The following is a 23,579-nucleotide window of genomic DNA, read 5'->3' on the forward strand; positions in this document are numbered from 1 at the left end:
GACCGTGCAGCCTTTGCAGAGTCTCAGCTGGTTAATCTTAAGCAGGGGCGAAGAATGTCTAAAGAGTATTGTGCAGATTTTCGAAAATGGTGTACAGTATCTGGCTGGAATGATCCAGCACTTAGATGTCAGTTCAGACTAGGACTATCTGATAATATTAAGGATATCCTTGTAAGCTATCCATCACCTGATTCATTAGATCAGGCCATGACTTTAGCGGTACGACTTGACAGACGTTTGAGAGAGAGAAGACATGAACGGTCCATTCTTCTGTCTCTCACTCTCCTTCCTCCATGTTGTCTTCTTTACCTGTCTCTCATGTCTCTTCTGAGGAACCCGTGCAGATAGGAAAATTGTCGTTCTAGGAGAGAAAATCTATCCGGAAGAAGAACAATTGAATTGTTCCAAACGCCAGCGCCTAAATGATATTCGGGAAAATCCTTTAGGTGCACATTAGTGTTGAGCCGCATAGGCCATATTCGAATTAGCGAATATTCGCGAATATATGGACGAATATTTGTCATATATTCGCTAAATTCGCATATTTTAATATTCTTGTTTTATTTTCGCATATGCGAAAATTTGCGTTTGCGAAAATTAGCATATGCGAAAATTAGCATATACAAAAATTTGCATAAGCGAAAATTTGCATGCCAGTCTCACACAGTAGTATTAGAGCCTTCTTTACACCACACAAGCTGGAAGCAGAGAGGGATGATCACTGTGATGTGTTCTGTGGAAAAAAAAAAAAAACGAATATTCGTAATTACAAATATATAGTGCTATATTCAAGAATATTCGCAAATTTGCAAATATGCGATATTCGCGAATAAAATTCGCATTGCGAATATTCGCGAGCAACACTAGTGCACAGGTATCTCCGAAAATGTCTTCCAAGCTCTTGTTACGAGTCCAAATATTTTTTCTTTAAAAAATATTTCTGGTAATGCATTTGTTGATTAGTCTTTGAATCTTCCCTTTAATGCGCAACTGTCATGAAATCTGGGTGCAATAACCTGTACACAGCCTTTATACTGTGTGCAGTTGGTGTGGATAGCAATGTTTTTACCTAATATTTGCAGGCTTTCATGACCCCAAAAAGGCTTTTGATCAAAGCCACTGACGGTCGGATAGGCATGGCGTGAGATAAGCCATACCCCGCCACGCCCACCCCCTGTATGTCAGCGCTGGGACCGTTGTGTGATTGACACACAGGTGCTATACACACCCCCTGCACACAGTACAAAGGCTGTGTCCAGGTTATTGCACCCAGATTTGATGACAGTTGCGCTTTAAATTGTTGGAAAATCCTATTCCCAATGCTGGAGTCGATAACACACCTTTGTCAGGGGGTTGTGTTTATTCTTCCCCCTCCAGAGGTGGGATTATGGGATTACTGGTGGGTTCTGTTGCATTTTATCAAAAAATCCCATTTTTTGTTATGGAAAATTTGTCAGTAAATGTAAATTTGGGTTTACCTTGGTTAAGAAAACATAATCCTGTCTTTGACTGGTCCTCCGGGGAACTCATCAATTGGGGTTCTGATTGTATTAACCAATCTATTTCCACTTGTGTTGTAACGCTCGGTGTGGCCCAAAGTAATCTACCTGATTTTTGTGACATTTTTTCTGTGGAGGCCTCCTCTGCTTTGCCCCCACACCGAGATTATGACTGTGCTATTGAACTTGTACCTGATGGCAAGTATCCTAAGGGGCGAATTTATAATTGGTATGGTCCTGAAAGGGAAGCTATGCAAGATTATATTCAGTCAAGTTTGCAAAAGGGTCAAATTCGTCCTTCTATGGTCCCAAAACCATTGACTGATTTAAAGGGGTTATCCAGGAACAAAATTTTTTAAATATATCAACTGGCTCCAGAAAGTTAAACAGATTTGTAAATTACTTCTATTAAAAAATCTTAATCCTTTCAGTACTTATGAGCTTCTGAAGTTTAAGTTGTTCTTTTCTGTCTAAGTAATCTCTGATGACACGTGTTTCGGGAACCGCCCAGTTTAGAAGAGGTTTGCTATGGGAATTTGCTTCTAAACTGGGCGTTTCCCGAGACATGTGTCATCAGAGATTACTTAGACAGAAAAGAACAACCTTAACTTCAGAAGCACATAAGTACTGAAAGGATTAAGATTTTTTTAATAGAAATAATTTACAAATCTGTTTAACTTTCTGGAACCAGTTGATATATAAAAAAAAGTTTTTTCCTGGAATACCCCTTTAAGTTCTGTGGATTCTTTATTTTCTTCTATGGGTCTTCTTTATGATGAACCTGACCGTGCAGCCTTTTCAGAGTCTCAGCTGGTTAATCTTAAGCAGGGGCGAAGAATGTCTAAAGAGTATTGTGCAGATTTTCGAAAATGGTGTACAGTATCTGGCTGGAATGATCCAGCACTTAGATGTCAGTTCAGACTAGGACTATCTGATGATATTAAGGATATCCTTGTAAGCTATCCATCACCTGATTCATTAGATCAGGCCATGACTTTAGCGGTACGACTTGACAGACGTTTGAGAGAGAGAAGACATGAACGGTCCATTCTTCTGTCTCTCACTCTCCTTCCTCCATGTTGTCTTCTTTATCTGTCTCTCATGTCTCTTCTGAGGAACCCGTGCAGATAGGAAAATTGTCCTCCCAGGAGAGAAAATCTATCCGGAAGAAGAACAATTGAATTGTTCCAAACGCCAGCGCCTAAATGATATTCGGGGAAATCATTTAGGTGCACATTAGTGTTGAGCGGCATATGCCATATTCGAATTATCCAATATTTGTGAATATATGGACGAATATTCATCATATATTCACTAAATTCACATATTTGTAATATTCTTGTTTTATTATCGCATATGCGAAAATTTGCGTTTGCGAAAATTAGCATATGCGAAAATTAGCATATACAAAAATTAGCATAAGCGAAAATTTGCACGCCAGTCTCACACAGTAGTATTAGAGCCTTCTTTACACCACACAAGCTGGAAGCAGAGAGGGATGATCACTGTGATATGCCCATAGACTGGTTTAAGTGGCATTGGGGCTGCTCTGCCAGTGGGTCGTTCCCCCCTGTGGGCATTGGCGTCGCGGCGGTGGTGGTCGCCGCCCGGTGCTGCGCCATTTTATGCTAGGGACGTTAGGGACCCACTCTGGATGGGTGGCCTTGACGTGGCGAGTGGGCTTGTACTTTTTGATCAAAAATGTATACTAACAACCTGTTAGTTTTTGATATTATGCTGAGAAGCAATCAGATCATTATACAAGATTGTAGATGTGCACCATGTCTGTTTTCTACCCGAATTCACAGATTTGTAAATTACTTCTAATAAAAATCTTAATCCTTTTAGTACTTATAAGATGTTGAAGTTGAGTTGTTCTTTTCTGTCTAAGTGCTCTCTGATGACACCTGTCTCGGGAACTGTCCAGAGTAGAAGCAAATTCCCATAGCAAACCTATTCTGCTCTGTGCAGTTCCCGAGACAAGCAGAAATGTCAGCAGAAAATACTGTTGCCAGACAGAAAAAAACAACTTCAGCAGCTCATAATTATTGGAAGGATTAAGATTTTTTTAATAGAAGTAATTTACAAATCTGTTTAAAGGGGTACTCCGGTGGAAAAGGTTTTTTTTTTCTTTTTCTTTTATTAACTTGTGCCAGAAGGTTAACCCCTTAAGGACTCAGCCCATTTTGGCCTTAAGGACTGAGACAATTTAATTTTTACGTTTTCATTTTTTCCTCCTCGCCTTCTGAAAATCATAACTCTTTTATATTTTCATCCACAGACTGGTATGAGGGCTTGTTTTTTGTGCGACCAGTTGTCCTTTGTAATGACATAACTCATTATATCATAACATTTATGGCACAACCAAAAAACACTATTTTTGTGGGGAAATTAAAAAGAAAAACGCAATTTTGCTAATTTTGGAAGGTTTCGTTTTCACGCCGTACAATTTTTGGTAAAAATGATGTGTGTTCTTTATTCTGAAGGTCAATATGATTAAAATGATACCCATTATTACATACTTTTCTATTATTGTTGTGTTGAAAAAAAATCACAAACTTTTTAACCAAATTAGTACGTTTAAAATCCCTTTATTTTGATGACCTATAACTTTTTTATTTTTCCGTATAAGCGGCGGTGTGAGGGCTCATTTTTTGCGCCATGATCTGTACTTTTTTTTGATACCACATTTGTATATAAAAAACTTTTAATACATTTTTTATAATTTTTTTTTTACAAAATGTATTAAAAAAGTAGCAATTTTGGACTTTTTTTTTTTTACGTTCACACCGTTCACCGTTTTATTTTAATAGTTCGGACATTTACGCACGCGGCAATACCAAATATGTCTATAAAATTAATTTTTTACGCTTTTTGGGGGTAAAATAGGAAAAAACGGACGTTTTACTTTTTTATTGGGGGAGGGGATTTTTCACTTTTTTTTACTTTTACATTTTTTTTCATTTTTTCTACACTTGAATAGTCCCCATAGGGGACTATTCATAGCAATACCATGATTGCTAATACTGATCTGTTCTATGTACAGGACATAGAACAGATCAGTGTTATCGGCTATCTTCTGTTCTGGTCTGCTCGACCTCAGACCAGAGCAGAAGACGCCGGGAGCAGGAAGCAGGAAGGTGAGGGGACCTCCATGCGGCGTTCTGAATGATCGGATCCCTGCAGCAGCGCTGCGGGCGATCCGATCGTTCATTTAAATCAGGCACTGCCGCAGATGCCGGGATCTGTATTGATCCTGGCACTTGAGGGGTTAATGGCAGACGCCCGCGAGATCGCGGGCGTCGGCCATTGCCGGCGGGTCCCTGGCTGCGATCAGCTGCGCATGACACGGGCATCGCTCCGATGCCCGCGGTTATGCACAGGGCGTAAATGTACGTCCTGGTGCGTTAAGTACCACCGCACAAGGATGTACATTTACGTCCTGCGTCCTTAAGGGGTTAAAGAGATTTGTAAATTACTTCTATTAAAAAATCGTAATACTTCCAGTACTTATAAGTTGCTGAATACTAGAGAAATTATTTTCTTATTGGAAAACAGAGCTCTCTGCTGACATCACGAGCACAGTGCTCTCTGCTGACATTTCTGTCCATTTTAAGAACTGTCCAGAGTAGGAGAAAATCATCCCCATAGAAAACATATGCTGCTCTGGACAGTTCCTAAAATGGGATGAGATGTCAGCAGAGAGCACAGTGTTCAAAAAAGAAAATATTTTTTTCTGTAGTATTCAGCAGCTAATAAGTACTGGAAGGATTAAGATTTTTTTAGAGAAGTAATTTACAAATAAAATAAATAAATAAATAAATAAATCACCGGAGTATCCCTTTAACTTTCTGGAGCCAGTTGATATAAAAAAAAAGTTTTTCCTGGAATACCCCTTTAACTTGCAAAGCAGATTTTTTCTCTTGAAAATTTACTGCTGCAGAACAGAACTATGATGTTGGTAACCGAGAGCTTTTGGCAATTAAGTGGGCTTTTGAGGAATGGCACTAGGCAAAAAATTAACTGAAAGTAAATAAGATAGCTTGATTCTGACTCGGTTTTCACAGAAGGTTTTCACAGAAGGTGAATAGTTAGCTCGCTTAGAACATAACTTTTAATAGTATTTAGTAATAAGATAAATAGTCCTCAAAGTACACAAATAATTGTAAATAAGTATAGGTGAAGAGGAGCTCAGATAAGTGATATAAGGCTCAAAACTTTCCCTATTAGAGCTAAAAATCCTACAAAGAGTAAACTTTGTAAATATACACAAATACAAAGTAATTAAGCCCGACGCATTTCCCCCCCCTCCAAAATAGATAGTGTGGAGTAATGCTGGGTTAATCAGGGGATAAAAATGTAGGAAAGAAAGTTAACAAACATATGCAGCTGTAATACAATAACCGCCAGTTAGTGTGGAATATAGGATGTAAGGTCCGATAGGGACCACTCACTCAGAACATCAAGTACCGCCCTGCTGCTGCTGCCAGGAGGGGACTAGCCGTCATCATACGGCCACCCAGGTCATTCATCCCATATCAAGGACGGTACTTGAGGGTCTGAGTGAGTGGTCCCTATCGGACCTTACATCCTATATTCCACACTAACTGGCGGTTATTGTATTACAGCTGCATATCTTTGTTAACTTTCTTTCCTACATGTTTATCCCCTGATGAACCCCGCCTTACTCCAAACTATCTCTTCACCTATACTTATTTACAATTATTTGTGTACTTTGAGGACTATTTATCTTATTACTAAATACTATTAAAAATTAAGTTTTAAGCGAGCTAACTATTCACCTTCTGTGAAAACCTTTTGAGGAATGGAGGCATTTTCTCTGAAGGATCAGTTCATCAGATTACCGTAATTATTGATCACAAAAAGTTACCTTCCTTGAGTCTGCCAAACATCTCAATCCTCGTCAAGCCACCTGGGCCTTGTTTTTTATTTGGTTAAATTTTGTCATTACTAATGATGAGCGAACTTTTGAAAAATTTGATTCTGCCAATCGTTGAATTTTCAGACATTTTTTGTTTTTTGGACTGAATTTATTTGCAGCAAATAACTATTAAAAACGGCTATTTCTGGCCTACGCAGAGCCTCAATAGGGGTGTAGAGCACTTTGCCTTTGCCTTGTCCTAACATGCATATGGAATGTGCTGTGTTAGTGAAATAATACTGTTATTCAGTATGACATGCAGATTACAGGCATTGCTATTAGAGTCATTGCTGCAGAGCGTTGATGTGGCAGCAGGGAGACCATATGGTGTCAAAATTGAAGAGAATTAAGAGATTTTTATGTAATTTTAATTTAATTTCTATTTGAATTTATTTACATTTTTGGAGTACCCATTCTGGTGAGCATCGAGCTGGCGGTCGTCCGCCATGTGAGATACCACCTGTTCCAGCCCCTGCGTCTCAGAGCCCCCATGACTATGAAAGTGCAAATGTCTCATTTAATCAGTTATGGTTAATTGTTATCGCTCCAAGCTGTTCCATTGGATTCTTGTGATAATTCCACAGATTATATGATGGAGACGACCATAGGGCCTCAGTCATGAAAAGATGACATCAAATTGTTTTAATTTAAATGTAAAATTTATATTAGATTGCCAAGTTTAATGTCCCAGTGTTTACTTTGAACTAATACTGTATGACCACAAAACCCAATCTAACAAGGAGTCACATGGCGGCACAATGACAGAGCCTAGAGTTGGCAGCAGCATGAGGAGACCATAATCTGGCAGAATGACACAGCCTGTAATTGGCCGCAGCATGAGGAGACCATATAGTGGCAGAGTGGCCCAGTCTGGAGGTGGCAACAGCCTGATATGACCATATGGCCTCACAATAGAGAAGATTAAAGGGGTATTCCGGGCAAAAACATTTTTTCCCCTATCCAAAGGATAGGGGATAAGATGTCTGATTGCAGGGGGCCCGCCGCTGGGACCCCCCACGATCTCCCTGCAGCACCCACATTCTATGCAGGAACTGCATCTCCAGTTTCGGAAACCTCCAGGTTTTCGGGACTGGGGACGTGACGTCACACCTTGCCCCCTCCATTCATGTCTATCATGTCACGTCATGTCCAATGTCCATGAAAACCCAGAGGTTTCCGAAACTGGAGACACAGCTCCCTGATAGAATTTGGGTGCTGCAGGGAGATCGGGGGAGATCCCATTGGTGGGCACCCCGCGATCAGACATCTTATCCCCTATCCTTTGGATAGGGGATAAAATGTTTATGCACGGAATACCCCTTTAAATATATTTTAGACATTTTTAATTGAAGATTTTAGATATATTAACATTTTTAAAGTTTAATTTAAAGTGCCAACAGCATAAGGAGACTATATGGTGGAACAATGACACAGCCTGGAGCTGGCGGCAGCATGAGAAGACAATCGAGCTTCACAATCCCTAAGATTAAAAGATGAATTTTAAAAATGAAAATTAAGATTTATGATAGCTAATGCTACCATAAAGTATTTTTAGGTAATGTCCCATGCCCTGCAGCATCAGTAAATCATTTAGTGTCTGAATGGCACAGCCTGGAGTTGGCTGAAGCATGAGGAGACCATATAGTGGCTGAATGGCACAGCCTGGAGTTGGCTGAAGCATGAGGAGACCATATAGTGGCTGAATGGCACAGCCTGGAGGTGGTGAAGCATGAGAATACCATATAGTGTCCAAATGGCACAGCCTGGAGTTGGCTGAAGCATGAGAAGACCATATAGTGGCTGAAAGGCACAGCTTGGAGTTGGCTGAAGCATGAGGAGACCTTATAGTGGCTGAATGGCACAGCCTGGAGTTGGCGGCAGCATGAGTAGAACATATAGCTGCTGATTGGCACAGCCTGGAGTTTGTGGCAGCATGAGGAGACCATACAGTGTCTGAATGGCACAGCCTGGAGGTGGCCGAAGCATAAGGAGACCATATAGTGGCTGAATGGCACAGCCTGGAGGTGGCAGCAGCAGCATCAGGAGTCCTGAAAGTGACCAGGTGATAGAGTGGTGCGGTGGATGGCAATACCAGTAATCGGTGATGAAAAAAGTCTGATGCGGAGGAATGTTTGTAACTGGGGAGCAGCTCCTTAAATCTTGCACTATCCATATTTGTGAAGTGTTGGTGTGGCACCATGGTCAATCTACTCTAATGCATCAGGCATTGGTGGGTGGAAATCCTGGCTGATCCATGCCTGATTCATCTTCACAAAGGTCAGTTTCTCCACATTTTTCGTGGACAGACAAGTTCCCCTTGAGGTGACTATGGCCCCCGCCGCACTAAACACCCGCTCTGATAGCACACTACTGGCCTGACAGGACAGCTTTTCCAGGGCAAACTCTGCTAGTTGCGGCAACAAATCAAGTTTGGCTGCCCAGAAGTCCAGCGGATCTTCAAGGTGTGTTGGCATTAGCATGTCAAGGTATGCCACCACCTGCTGGTTTAGGTCCTGCTCCAGGTCTACCTGGTGCTGATGAGTTGCTTCACTATGCAGGTGAAGAAAGGTACTCATCAATGACTGTAGACGCAGGCTGCTTCTGATGGAGCTGGTACTACTCCTGCCACCCCACCCCTCCCCAGCAGCCATGGCAGTGGAAGGTGAGTGCAGAGGGCCCCCCGAGTCAGACCTGCGAGAGGATGGACGATAGCGCCGATAGGCATCGGCCAATGAACTACATAGCATGCCTCTGTAGTAGGTCAGTTTGTCCTCCCTGTCAGTGGGTGTAAAAAAAGCCCTAGCGAGGGTCCAATAAGGTGGAGAGCCAGAAGTCATCCCACTGCCGAATGGTGTCAATTCGGCTGTCACTACGCAAGCAACTGAGCATGCATCATGCTTGTGCAAGTGACTTGGAGTGACTCCCTGCCTACATCTCCACTGCATACTGCCACGGTGTGTCTGGGTCCTCTGTCTCACCTTCCTCATAACCCTCTAGCTCCTCTGGCTGCTCCTGCTCCTCCTCTCCTGTCAGATTACTAGAAAAAACACCCATTTGATGAAACCTAAACTGTGCTCCACTGTGCCCCTCCCCTTCCTCCTCCAGTTCAGCCCCCACAGGGCTCATGTGGCCGTGAGATGTAGGCACCACGTCTCCAGTGCCCTGACCAGCCATCGTTTCCAACACATGTTGTAAGGAATTAAGAATTGGAATGACGTTATTCATTCCGTAATCCTGGCGACTTACTAATAATGTGGCTTCCTCAAAGGGCCTGAGCAAACGGCAGGTGTCACATATAAGCAGCCACTGGTTCACATTGACGTTACACAGGGGAGTACCCCTATCCACTTGGATCATCAGGAAATCAGTGAAGGCTCTGTTAGTACTGTCGGTCCAACATATGGAGGGTGGAATTCCAACATGTGGCAAAGTCACAAATCAGACTATGTTGGGGGATTAAGTTATGATGCTGCAGCTCATGGAGGGTGTGCTTTGCGGTGTATGCAAAGTTTCCTTCCCATTGTTAGGATGTCTTGCAAATGAGGGGAACACTTCAGGAACCACTTGACAACCAGATTGAACACATGTGCCATGCAAGGCACATGGATTCGCCTTCCCAGTCGCAGTGCAACCTTCCCGTTCTCAGTCACAATGGTTCCCATTTCCAGCTTTCCTGAAGTAAGCCATGCTCCGATTTCTTTACTAATGACTTTTAGCAGTTCCTCCCCTGTGTGACTCGGCTTGCCAAGGAAAACCATGTGAAGAACAGTGTGACACCGCCGTGCCCTACACACATAGTATGCTAAAGGGGCACTGAGACTTGTCTGGGCAGTGGAGGATGAAGACACGGTGAAGGATGAGGAGGCGGAGTCACACACTGTCACAGGGCAAACGGTCTAGGAGCATGGAGGAGGAATCGGCGTGACCTGTCCAAGTTGGTGTTATTGCTGTGCAGGAATCACATTCACCCAGTGGGCCATAATGGACATGTATTGTCCCTGACCATAGTTACAGCTCCAGACGTCGGCGCTGCCATGCACTTTGGTACACACCGACAGGCTCAAGGACTGGTCCACCTTCTCTTCCACAAAATTGTGCAGGATTGGTACTGCCTTCTTCGCAAAGAAATGACTGCTTTGCACTCTCCACCTTGGCTCGGCACAAGCCATCAGTTCTCTGAAAGGTGCAGAGTCCACCACTTAAAATGGAGGGACTGCAGTACCAGCAACTTAGAAAGGAGCAAATTCAGTTTCTGCGCTGTTGGATGAGTGGGCGCATACTGTTATCTTTTGGACATGGCTTTGTCAATGGTTTGTTGGCAGAATTACTGACTAAAAGTAGTAGGTGCAGGAGCATCTGGAACGACAGAAGTAGGGTATGACACAGCTCCCTTCGGCTGAGGTGGTGGAGCCTGGGCTGGTGGAAAAAGGGAGCCGCATGCCACTGGGTGATGCAACAGGCTGTACCACTACATCAAAGCCATGGTTCTCCCAGGACACATCATGGTGGCGAAGCATATGTTGACGCAGGGCAGTGGTGCCAACATTGGGACCCTGGCCACGCTTCACCTTCTGCATGCATATCTTGCATGTGGCTATGTTAAACTCCTCAGGATGCTTGATGAAAAACTGCTACACCGCCGAGTAGCTGATTTTCCCAACAACAATCCGCACTAATTGATTTCTACTGCCGCCGTCTCTAATAACCCCTGTTCCACTACCTCTCGGGAAGGTAGGCTGCCATGAAGTAGGTGGTCTCCGCCGGGCACGTTTGGCTTCAGAATTTCCACTTCTGCCACCATGTTGACTGCCAACCTTGCTACCAGCTTGCTGGCTCAGCGGCTGCCTCACGGGCAACCAGCAACCCTCTTCTCCTGAGAATGATTAATCCCCTTCTGCACTCGCCTCCCAAGTGCGATCGGCTTCACCCTTATCGAGTTGTGTCTGCATGTCACTGATGTCCTCTTCAGGTTCCTCAACAGTGTCTACTTCAGGACCCTGAATGCTGGCAACATCGCCTTCCATGTCACTCTCCTCATCACTACTTGCCCGCCTAGCAGAGGAAGCGGTGGATGTCTTCTCTACTTCTTGGCTGGCCAGTAGCTGCTGACTGTCCTCTATTAGATTGTCCTCACTGAATAGTGGAGTTGAACCCACAGCTTAATATACTTCTTTAGGGGAAGGGAACAGCATAGGACAAAGACAATGGGAGGACAGGGACATCTCCCAAGCCATGCCGACTGAGGGTTGTGTCTGAGGAACCCACCAACTGTTGACTGGGGGTATCAGATGTCACTTGTGATGAAGTGGATGACCATGTTAACCAATTGAAGAAAGCAGATGGGTTGCTGGTTGAGATGCGACCCAGGAGCTCAGGCTTCTCGCTGCGACTCCTGCTGCCACTGGCCCCTAGTCTGCTGCAACCTCTACCTGATGAATTAAGGCCTCTGCCACTCCTCTGTGCACATCCTGGCATTTCTTTGCCTGACATACTTAGTGCTTATATGAGGGGAGCACAATACGCTTCACTACACTTAAAACAGTATTTGTCTAGAACAGCAGCAGGTGTGTGGTTTTTAATGGCCTTTTATAGTATCTAGGCCCTTGACAGATTTACAGGTAGAAAACCGTACACCACTTAGATGTAGGTATGTGGTATGCACTTATGAGGGCATAAAAATGTGTTACAGTACGCTTAAAAAAGCATTTTTAGTACAACACCAGCTGGTGAGTACTTTTGTCAGGCCTCTCACAGTATCGAGGCCCTTGAAAGATTAACACATAAACAATAGTACACTACTTAGATGTATGTATGTGGTATGCACTTATGAGGGCAGACAAATGCGCTACAGTATGCTTAAAAAAGTATTTGAGGTACAACACCAGCCGGTGATTACTTTTGCCTGACCTTTCACAGTATCTTGGCCCTTGACAGATTAACAGGTACAAAATTATACACTACTTAGATGTAGTTATGCGGTATGCACTTATGAGGATAGAAAAATGTGCTACAGTACGCTTAAAAAAACGTCTTGGTGTAAATCACCAGCCGTTGCTAACTTTTGGCTGTACTTTCACAGTATCTAGGCCCTTGACAGTTCAACAGGTAAAAAATAGTACACTACTTAGATGTACATATGTGGTATGCACTTTTGAGGGCATAAAAATGTGCTACAGTACGCTTAAAAAAGTATTTGAGGTACAACACCATCCGGTGATTACTTATGCCTGACCTTTCACAGTATCTTGGCCCTTGACAGATTAACAGCTTCAAAATAGTACACTACTTAGATGTAGGTATGTGGTATGCACTTATGAAGACAGAAAAATGCGCTAGAGTATTCATAAAAAAAAAAACATATTTTTCCACAACACCAGCAGTACACAAGAGTTCTGGAGCACACAAAAGCTGTGTACTAATTGCAAAATTGCACTCTGTCAAAAATTATTAGGAATGGACTGCTGGGTATTATACAGTCTACAGACTAGTATAGCCAGCAGATTATTTGTTGTGGAACAAAAACACAGAATTGCACTGGAAAAAAAAATATTCCTGCCTCTTCTGCTAAGGTTTATGAAGTTGAGTCAGCTTGTTGAAATGTGTGAGGCAACACACAGCTCTCTGCCCCTCTCTGTAATGCATTGCTGTAGAAAGTGACTGGGCAGTTAATGGCTGCAGTAAAAACTATTTTCAGTGAAAAAAAGCACGGCTCTCTGTCCACCAGAACGCTGATGTGACTAGGAGGTGAAACACTGCTGGAAAAAGTTTTTCTGTGTAACACACACACACACAGGCTGTCCATCCTTTCTCTCTGCAGTGTAATGAATGAAGTGACTGGCAGCAATATGGCTGCCGATTTTATAGGGCTGCGACATCACAGGGGTGACTGGCTGCATCCTGCATGTGATTAAGCGTCATTCCACCTACCCGCGTTCCCACCTTTCCTTCCCGCCTTCCCAGAGTTCCTTGCCCCATGTCCTCACATGTGGATCCACCATTTTAGATGCCCTGGAGCATGGACCGCACGAAATGGAGTTTAATGAAGCAACTTGTGCAATAGAATTGCTGAGATATTAGCATTCCTTGCTAATCAAATTTTTCATAAAATTCATAATGAATTTGGATTTGTCAGCTTTAGTTCGCTCATCTGTAATCATTACTTATCGTCTGGGTACTAAGAATGTTAAGGCTGGTGCCTTTTCTTGGAGTTTCAGTGCTTCTCAGCCTATGTATTCTTTTCCAGAGACAATACTCCCAGAGGGTGTTGTTATTTCAGCAGTATTCTCAGATTTAACTTCTGAGATATTGAACAATCAAGGCTTGGTTCCTCCAGAAACTCCTGGAGACAAAATCTTTGCACCCAGTCAGTTTCATCGAATTATTGAAGAATGTCATTGTTCCCCACTGGCAGGTCATCTTGGTACTCAAGGTACACTGAAACTGCTTCAAAGGAGATTCTGGTGGCCATCTGTCAACAGGGATGTGGAGGCTTTTGTTATCGCTTGTGAAATTTGTGCTCGAGCAAAGACTCCTCGGACATGTCCTGCAGGAGAGTTGTGTCCGTTATCTATTCCCAATAGGCCATGGACTCATATTTCTATGTATTTTATGACTGATCTGCCTCCATCTGAGGGAAAGACTGTTCTATGGGTGGTGGTTGACAGGTTCAGTAAACAGCGTCATCTTGTTCCTCTGAAAAATCTCCCTTCTGACAAAATTCTTGCTAATCTATTTTTAAGACATGTTGTTAGGTACGATAGGGTTCCAGAAAATATTGTAAGCTTTTTTGTAAACAGTTGGGATGAATTGTCTTTTTTCATCTGCTTTTCATCCACAAACCCAAACCCAAATTTAAGGGTCAAGTGGCCCCTCCTAAAAGGTGGGATATTGTCTAACCCATAGGATTAAACAGTTCTGACAGTTTGTTTTGTTTACTTTTTATTGCTAGGTTACACCTCACTGTGTGGACTGGTTAGCTGATCTTGATTGGAGCACCTGTCTTGGCTCCTATATAAACTGTCAGTCTGTTCTCACACCCTGCCTGCGAAAGAGTTTCCTTTCCTAGCTTGTGTGTACATTGTATCCTGTATTTCTGGCATATCTGACCCATTGGCTCCACTCTCTGACATTCTCCTGTTTTTGCGACTTGGCACTTTTGTGATCTTTTGGTACTGACTCGGCTTGTGGACTGTGACTTATTGTGTGTATGTGTTTAGCTATTTTTTCTGTTGGTTTGTGTGCTCTCTTACAGTATCCTGACTTTGACTGTATTATAGTTTGTTATGTTGACCCTTATTCCCCTCACTTTTTTAGGTAGGGTCCGTCAACGTGGTTGTGTATCTGTTGCCTAGGGCGTATAGGCAAGTAGGCAGGCAAAGGGGAAGTGGGCGAGAATAGTGTTGCACTCCTTTCCTGCCCATACGTGATTAAAAAAAAAATGTTTTTACCGGAATATCCCTTTAATAAAAAGTTTGCTCATGAGTTCCCCAATCATCAAATGTTTTTGAGCAAAAGACCCAGTACAAGTGCTTATTTTCCTGTAGCTCTACAGCCATTGTTTAATGTAGAAGTCTTTGGGCCTCAAAAGCAGAGCCCCGATTGCTACTAATCCTCTCAGTAGTGACTCTGAGCCTCACATACAGAAGGTAATTGAGTGTAAGAAGGTTACGTGCTGCAAGTAAAACATAAATAGTTTCTTGCTAATAGATTTAGGATAATTATCCCCATTATATTATTCTGCATAACATATAGAAAACAAAAAAACACAATCTTTCTAAATTACTTGTAATATTTGTACGTCAACGTTCTAATAAAAACTAAGATTGTTCTTAGAATTTCCCATTTTTCACATTAAAAAGCATGGCACTTTTCTATTTAGAGTATGTTGTGCCATAGGCAATTAAATCTCTAGTGCCTGATTATACATTGCTGGCATGTACTATGTAATGCTATTACACATTCCCAAGCCATTACTTGTACTTTTGAAGCTAAGTCTTTGCTGGAAGGGAAGTCATCGCTTCTATTCATAACAGTGGGGCAGCAGGTAGAATATCTGTAATAAACTTCGGGCTTGCTGGTCAGATTTTGTACTTGGAAGTTATTATTTCAGTTAAAGAATGCAAGGTACGGGCAGATGTGGGCATGGATTAAACCAGGTCCTTGAGTTAAATATATTGTTGTAAATGTAAAGCATATTTTAAAGGGACCTGCCAGCTTCTATTAAGAATGTTTATTGTTTATGAAATATATCAAGATAAGTCTGTAAGTACAGCTGAAAACTTGAATGCTTTTGCTCACCAAATGCAATAATGCAATTAAAGGGGTACTCCGGTGGAAAGCGTTTTTAATTTTTATTTTTTTTAAATCAACTGGTGCCAGAAAGTTAAACAGATTTGTAAATTACTTCTATATAAAAATCCTTCCAGGGCTTATTAGCTGCTGAATACTACAGAGGAAATTCTTTTTGAAACACAAAGCTCTCTGCTGAATCACGAGCACAGTGCTCTCTGCTGACATCTCTGTCCATTTTAAGAACTGTCCAAAGTAGTTGAAAATCCCCATAGCAAACATATGCTGCTCTGGACAGTTCCTAAAATTGACAGAGATGTCAGCAGAGAGCACTGTGTTCCAAAAAGAAAATAATTCCCTCTGTTGTATTCTGCAGCTAATAAGTACTGGAAGGATTAAGATTTTTGAATAGAAGTAATTTTCAAATCTGTTTAACTTTCTGGCACCAGTTGTTTATAAAAAAAAAAACACTGGAGTACCCCTTTAATATGGTTGATGTCTTAAAGCCCTATTAGAGAGAGGGATTATAAGCACAAAGGCCAATATTTCCATGTGTAATAGGGTCAGTAATCAGCTAATGAAAGAGCAAGGTTTGTTGACCGATCGCTTGGTTTTGAGGGCTGTATTATACAGCTTGACCCCTGCCCAATAAGGGGCAATTTCCTATATCAGCACTCGTTTATGAAGGCCAGGCTGGGTACTGGGTGGGCAGGCCGGCACAAATAATTATCATTCTTTCATTGTAAGCCAAAGGTTATGCCGGCATTGGAACCACTTGGAAATGCGCTGTCTCATACACGGTAATGCATTTCCATGAAAACGCCAAACAAAGCATAGACATGTCTATTGTTACTGCAGTGTCTGGAATCAGGATATCCGATTTTGTCGTGTGCACAGTGCAGCAGAATCCCTTTGAAATCCATGGGACTCTGCTGCAGTGGAATATTCGTGTGGAATTCCACACAAAAATTCCATTGTGTGAACAAGACCTAACATACCCTGTTACACAGAGTGATATGAAGCCTGCAAGCAACATGTCCATTTGCTTGAGAGCTGATTATTGGCCCTATTACACAGGGGCGATTATTGGCCTATTTGGTCAGCAAAGACCCGCACAAATGATCCAGCTATCGGTTGTGCAGCCGTCCCAATATGATGGGTAAGCCAGGTAATAGGATTTATAATCAAGCTCCGATTTATAAGATCAGTACTCATTTAGCTCAGGCATTATCCGATCTAATAGGAAACTTACCCTAAGGATAACACATCAAAGATAGAAGCCCCGGTCTGTGGGATCCTGGTGCACTCTACCTGGAGTATTCGGTTCACCACTCCCCCACACAAGAATTCACAAACAGCAAAATGGTTCTCTAAAGTGCACAGTCTTTATCAAGCACGATTGACTTAAAAGTCTCTACAGTTTTCCAGAAATATGCCTTGTCCACAAGGGAGTACACAGTAGTTCTAACCCCCTGACCTTAGTTTGATTGTTAATGTTGATCTTACATTGTAACATTGACAGATGCCCTATTGCTGTCATTATTTAATTTTAAGGCTAATTAAGAGGAATGAAAGATTGAATTTTTGCCTTACAAACCTCCAGATATCCAAAAGAACATCCCAGCAAAGTGGATATATGAAGCACTACATTTCCTCTAAATCCTTCAGGGTGAAATTAAATTACCCAGGTACTTGTCATGACGGTGTTCTATTAATTTCAATGCTACGACAATCAATTCTGGTCCATTTTATATGTACATAAAAGCGACAATGCTGCAGGTTGTACAAAGCGTAAATTATTTTTAATTCCTCTTGCCTGGCAAAGTCACAAAATCAATAGTAATACCCTCTGGTCAACCTTTTTGTATGAGGCTGTAGGAGAGTTTTAGAAACATAGCATCTTAAAAACTAACATCATATGCCAACGGAGTGGTAACTTTCAATGCAGCAATAAAATGAAAAATGATTTGTTCTGGGGGAAGTAGATTTTAAATGCACTTTTATAACTACGGATCTAATTAAGAGACTTATTATAGACAAATGAGGGTCCGGGAACCAAACGACTATTAACTGTGAGGATGTATATTTGTGAGCTGTTGACTTTTAGTATTTAAAATAGATGCTGGAGTTAAAAATGATAACAAATGGAAGAGATGGAAAGCTATGGATTCTTTATGCATCCTCAGTTTACTGTTAATAGATTCCCTGGACTGGACGTTCTATGCCAGGAAATCTATACTTCTGCCTAAAGTGGCATTTCAGTGTTTCAGAAAAATTATTCATATCATGCTTGGGCTATAAAAAACAAACAAACAAATAAAAAAACTATACTTACCTACCCCAGTCCTCCGCTAGCCCTATTACAGCTTCCATTTTTCGCTTTTTCTTTTCAGCCTGCTACAATGACAAGCGCTTGGAGCAGGACATGCCCACTCAGATGGGTTTACCAAATGGGTAGGTCATGCACTGAGCATCAGCATGAGCTTCATCAGGATCAGTAGGGGACTGAGTGTGGGTATGTATAAAAGTTTTTTCTCTATTTTTCCACGGCCCCAGCATTACAGAAACTTTTTATTATGGGAAAAAAGCAGAAGGGGTAACAACAAAAAAACATAGTAGCAGATCATGATCCTACGTTAGACCACGCTAAGCATCTATTATACCCAGCATTTAGTACAAATCAAAGAACAGCCAAAAGGGGCTCAGGGTGTGCCTAAATCATAACTTTTAATACAGTCAATTAAAATCTTTCTTCACCAAAATGTGCCTGAAATACTCCAACACCAAATTAAGTATAAAGATACACTTGGTCAAATTATGGTAAAAATAAAACAAACTAAATCACAGCACACACCGGGCTTTGCTGGACCCTGCCAACCAAGTTGTCCTTAAATTCATAAATACAATAACCGCCTACGCATTTCTGCCACAAAATAATAAGTGGCATCATCAGAGAGGTAAACGGTAATCTAGGTAGGTATACCACACTAGTCCATAATATGATGAAAAGTAGAAGGGGTGCGTGAATCTGGTACACCTTCTGCTTTTTGTCCAAGAAACTAAGAACAGTCAACACTGGACTAAGAAAAAGTTAGTATGATTTTTCTTGCAATTTACACATTTTAGCAATTTTGGGGTGTTTTTTTTTGTTTTTGTTTTTTTGCCCAGTGGCCCTTTATGGTAAATCTGACATGTTTCTTTTTTTCTGTTGGTCAGTGCAATTACAATACCCATATTTACCTAGTATTTTTTTTTTTATTATTGTACTGTTTTATTAAAAAGTAACATTTTATAAAACTTAATGAGCTGACGCTATTCTGACCTTTTTTTTGCTTTTCAGTACATAGAGCTGTTTGACTTTTTTTTTATAATTTCTTTTTCTGATATATGATGTGACCAAAAATGATCAATGTATTTATTTATTTTTTGTTTGTTGCTGTTCACTGTATAGGATCAATAATTACATATTATGATAAGTAAGACAATTCTACACATGGTCATACCAAATAAGTTTATTTCTTTATTGTTTATATTTATGCTTTTTTTTTTTTTCTTAAATGAAAAGGTGGGGTGAAATTAATTTTTATTAGGTTATGTTTTTAGTATTTTGTTTACAGGGGACAACTGCAAGCAATGTTTGGATTGCTTATACTGTTGAATGCTATGCAATTACCTGAGGCAGAGTTTATTGGCAGATTAGCCTTCATAAGACTGCCATGGAAACCAATCAGCACCCAGCATCACAATGTGGGGGATAGGATGATCGGAGAGCTGACAGGCACCAATCCTGTCATGGAACCTCTCAAATGCCACAGCATTTAAAAGGGTAATTGCTGACACCAGTGTGATCAATGGATTTGCAAATCTGGGCCAATGTATTCAGTCAACAAACCCAACAAATGAACTAATACAACTGTAGCAATACTAACACTTGGCCCGAAAGTTAATTTATCACACATAAAATCCACCCACCTCCCGTATTGTCACACAAAAAAAATAAGAGAAAATTACACTATCTTTATAAACTAAAAAACAACAGGGCCTGACAGTGTTGGTCCCTGTTAAAAAAGTTTCCACTTTACTCCAGGAGGCTGGGAATGCTTAGCAGTATTATGGTACTCAACCTCTCAGTACAGCACTGGTATGGTAAGTAGCAGTCCCAGCCGCATGGAGCAATACCACAGCATCATATTTATTACTGGCAGAGCCTCTCCTACCTCACCTTCTCATGTATCTTCCCCTTTCCTGCCTCTCAAACCCAGTAAAATTAGGGGAGAAGGTATTTAGACTCTGCCCTCCAATCCCACGGCTGACTGATAAAGCTTTAAAGGAAGAGGAGTGATATTTCCTAGAGCTGCCTGAACATGAAGGTAAATTTACTGACAATATAGCCGTTGCGAGTTAAATGCCAGCATCAGCCTGCAAGTAGTCTGTGCAGTCAGGTGGTAAACCTAATAGTGGTTTAGGGGCCCAGTTACAACTGCGACCTCTGCAACCCCAATAGCTATGCTACTGAATGAGGGATCTTAAGGGGTGGGGGGGGGGGGGGTTATTTCAAAATAGTCTTTTATTTGTAAGTTTTCTGATAGAGGGCATTTATCACTAAACCGGCACTTGTGTTAGCCTGTAAAATCATTAACCCAGGCATTATTACCCTTGTACCCCATCAACAGTGTTATCTGAAGGAGCTGGGTACCTTCAGACCTGAACCTGAAGAAATGAGGCTGGCTGGTATTGTTAGACTTTGAAGGAACAAAATAAATTTAGATTCAGCCATACACATTCACTAGACTGGATGTATGGCAACAGCCAGAATTTTTCAACCAGGGTGCCTCCAGCTGTTGCAAAACTACAACTCCCAGCATGCCCGGACAGCCAAAAGCTTTCCTTAATCCTTCCAGTACTTATCAGCTTCTGTATGCTCCAGAGAAAGTTGTGTAGTTGTTTCCAGTCTGACAACAGTGCTCTCTGCTGACACCTCTGTCTTTGTCAGGAACTGTGGAGAGCAGGAGAGGTTGACTATGGGGATTTGCTCCTGCTCTGGACAGTTCTTGACACGGTCAGAGGTGGCAGCAGAGAGTACTGTTATCAGACTGGAAAGAACTACACAACTTCCTCTGGAATATACAGATACTGATAAGTACTGTATTGGAATAATTAAGATTGTTATATAGAAGTAATTTATAAATCTGTTTAACTTTGGGACCAGTTGATTTGAAAACATTTTTATTTCCTCTGAAATACCCCTATAAGTTGCTGTTTGTGTGTTCTTTTCTGACCATCTATTTCTTGGTCTGATAGAAAGCTAATTTATGGGTCAAAAAAGTTAATAAACATTTGCTACGTTCAGTTAGTAAATAAGGGCCAATGTTTCAGAATTGTTATTTTTTGGCAAACACAGGTATTTACTACAATAGGCATCTTAGGAGAGCTGACAGCTTATATATATATATATATATATATATATATATATATATATATATATATATATATATAATTAAATCAACACTTGATCAACAATCTGATCCACATGGGAATCCAAACAATAACACTGTGTTAACATATCTGCCACTGAGTGTCACTATTTCACTTTCGCCATTAACACTTCAAGTTTGAAAGAGTTTGAAGTGAAAATCTTTTTGGTTCCCGCTGTTTTCTTCCATTTAACAGACTAATTAATGACTATAACAACATGATTCTTTAATTATAGGGATTAGCGGAAAATACATCCATTCATGCACTATTACTATAGCCTACGTGGGATATTATATCTGCAATGGATTCAAGAAACTTTTTTTGCAGATCATTTCAGATTTCCTGTAAAACCAGAGCTGATAGATGGCAAATGTTATCGTAATCTGAAATAAAATAGAGATGTTCCGAGGCTTTAGTTTTATTCTGTCATGCCGCTGAGACATGTCAAGAGACCGCACCAGTGGGTGTTTTTGAGCTGGACCCCCCACGGATCTCAGGAATAAAGGCCTTCTCCTGTGCAGGAGGTTCCTTCAGCTTTTAGCATTTCAATTGAAATCAATGGAACTGTAATGCGCAGAGCGTTGTGAGCCCCTTCCAGTAATCAGCGCAGTTCTCAGCTCCTAGACGCCCACTCATTCTATCTTATGACACATTTCGAGCATGTACAAAGACATATGCAGCATACACAGTGGGAAATTAAAGGGAATGTACTGACAGAAAATGACCTATTGTTTAATACGTTTCATATGAAATATAGAGACAAGTGAATCTCCCAAGATTCGATCTTATTAGACAAAGTTGACAAATTCTCTTTTAAATTTCAGATTTGTTTCAGAAGTTTCCCAGATTGTCCAAACAAATCATGTACAGGAGCACAGATTTCTGTCAAAGCAGAGTCCCTGCACATAGTGTGGCTAGGACGGTGAAGAGTGCCTGGCCTTGAAAAAGTAGAAAGTGGAAGCTGCGATACCTACAGAAGCAGGGATGAAACAAATCAGAACATATATGCAGTATATATATATATATATATATATATATGTATATATATATATATTTATTTATATATTATATATATGTATATATATGTGTATATATATATATATATATATATATATATATATATATATATATATATATATATATATATATCGTGTAGTGAATACAGCTCCAAAAAGCCGGAGACTCAATACTTGATGGAGTGTGAATTTATTTGCTCCCCAAATTGAACTACACGTCTTGTATGCTTCTCCTGGTTGGCATTCCTGGGTGATTCTCAAGCAGAAAAGAAAGAAAAGACAGAGCACATATCAGGTACTTCAATCCCGTGGTCTCTTTATTTCAGCATGCGGGGTAGACAGTAAGGGAAGAGGGAGGATGGACGGGTACTTTGGAGGAACTTCGGCCCAAAGTTCCTCCAAAGCACCCTTCCACCCTCCCTATTCCCTTACCGTCTACCCCGCATGATGAAATAAAGAGACCACGGCATTGAAGTACCTGATATGTGCTCCGTGTTTTCTTTCTTTTCTGAACTGTGAATATTGCGTGAGCACTACCGTACACGGTTCAGGGGTATTTTGTCCAGGTGTCCCAGATCCAACAGCCTGATCGCAGCAGGGATCTTCATACGTAGCGGTGTCGGTATATACCTTGTTATACATTGGATTCCTGGATGATTGCTTGCACAGCTGTGGAGTCCAGTGCTGTTTCTTCAAAACATCACTCGCGCTAAACAGATAAGGATAGCCACAAGATGGTACCTGAAGATTTTGGCAAAGAAACGCGTTTAACCTGATGAGACATGGACATGTGCTTCAACTTCAGTTTGTTTTTTTTGTTTTTTTAACACTATGCATCTATTTTTTGACTGCCTAAATAGAAATGTGACTACTTGGCAAATATACAAATAATAAAAGTCTATGGACATTATATTAAATACTAATAGCACAGATAAAGCACCTTATTCATGTTAATCAATTAATGCACATGTGAATTCAGCCTTGAGTAAACTACATTAAATGTGGACAATATGAACATTGCAATTAAAGGAGATATCCAGTGGTGAAAAATGTATCCCCTATCCTAAGGATAGGGGATAAGTTTCAGATCGCAGGGTGTCTGACCACTGGGCCCCCCCGCGATCTCCTGTATGGGGCTCCTGTATGACAGCCCACGGGAAGCGTTGGTTGACACGCTCCCTCAATATAACTCTATGGCAGAGCCGGAGCGCTACCTTCGGCAATCTCCGGCTCTGCCATAGAGTTGTATTGAGGGGGCGTGTCAGCCGCCACTTCGTGCGGTGGTCAACACGCGCTGTCTGGCCAGTGAGCCGGGGCCCCATACAGGAGATCATGGCGGGCCCCAGTGGTCGGAAGCCC

General features: G+C 41.4%; 1 long non-coding RNA gene across 3 annotated transcripts in view; it reads left to right on the plus strand.

Annotated features, from left to right (window-relative positions):
• LOC130358065 (uncharacterized) overlaps positions 1–22,165 on the plus strand; it is a 66,107-nt gene extending 43,942 nt beyond the window's left edge. For 2 of the 3 annotated variants that reach the window (XR_008889395.1, XR_008889394.1), the window contains 2 exons: positions 18,123–18,244; positions 22,029–22,163. This is a non-coding gene — a long non-coding RNA (uncharacterized LOC130358065). Of the gene's footprint in view, positions 1–18,122; positions 18,245–22,028 lie in introns of all 3 variants that reach the window. The other variant, XR_008889396.1, reaches the window with a different exon arrangement.
• The last annotated feature ends 1,414 nt before the right edge of the window (positions 22,166–23,579 follow it).

The sequence above is a fragment of the Hyla sarda genome, chromosome 2 (genome assembly GCF_029499605.1).
Source record: "Hyla sarda isolate aHylSar1 chromosome 2, aHylSar1.hap1, whole genome shotgun sequence".
In the NCBI taxonomy this organism is placed as follows: domain Eukaryota; kingdom Metazoa; phylum Chordata; class Amphibia; order Anura; family Hylidae; genus Hyla; species Hyla sarda.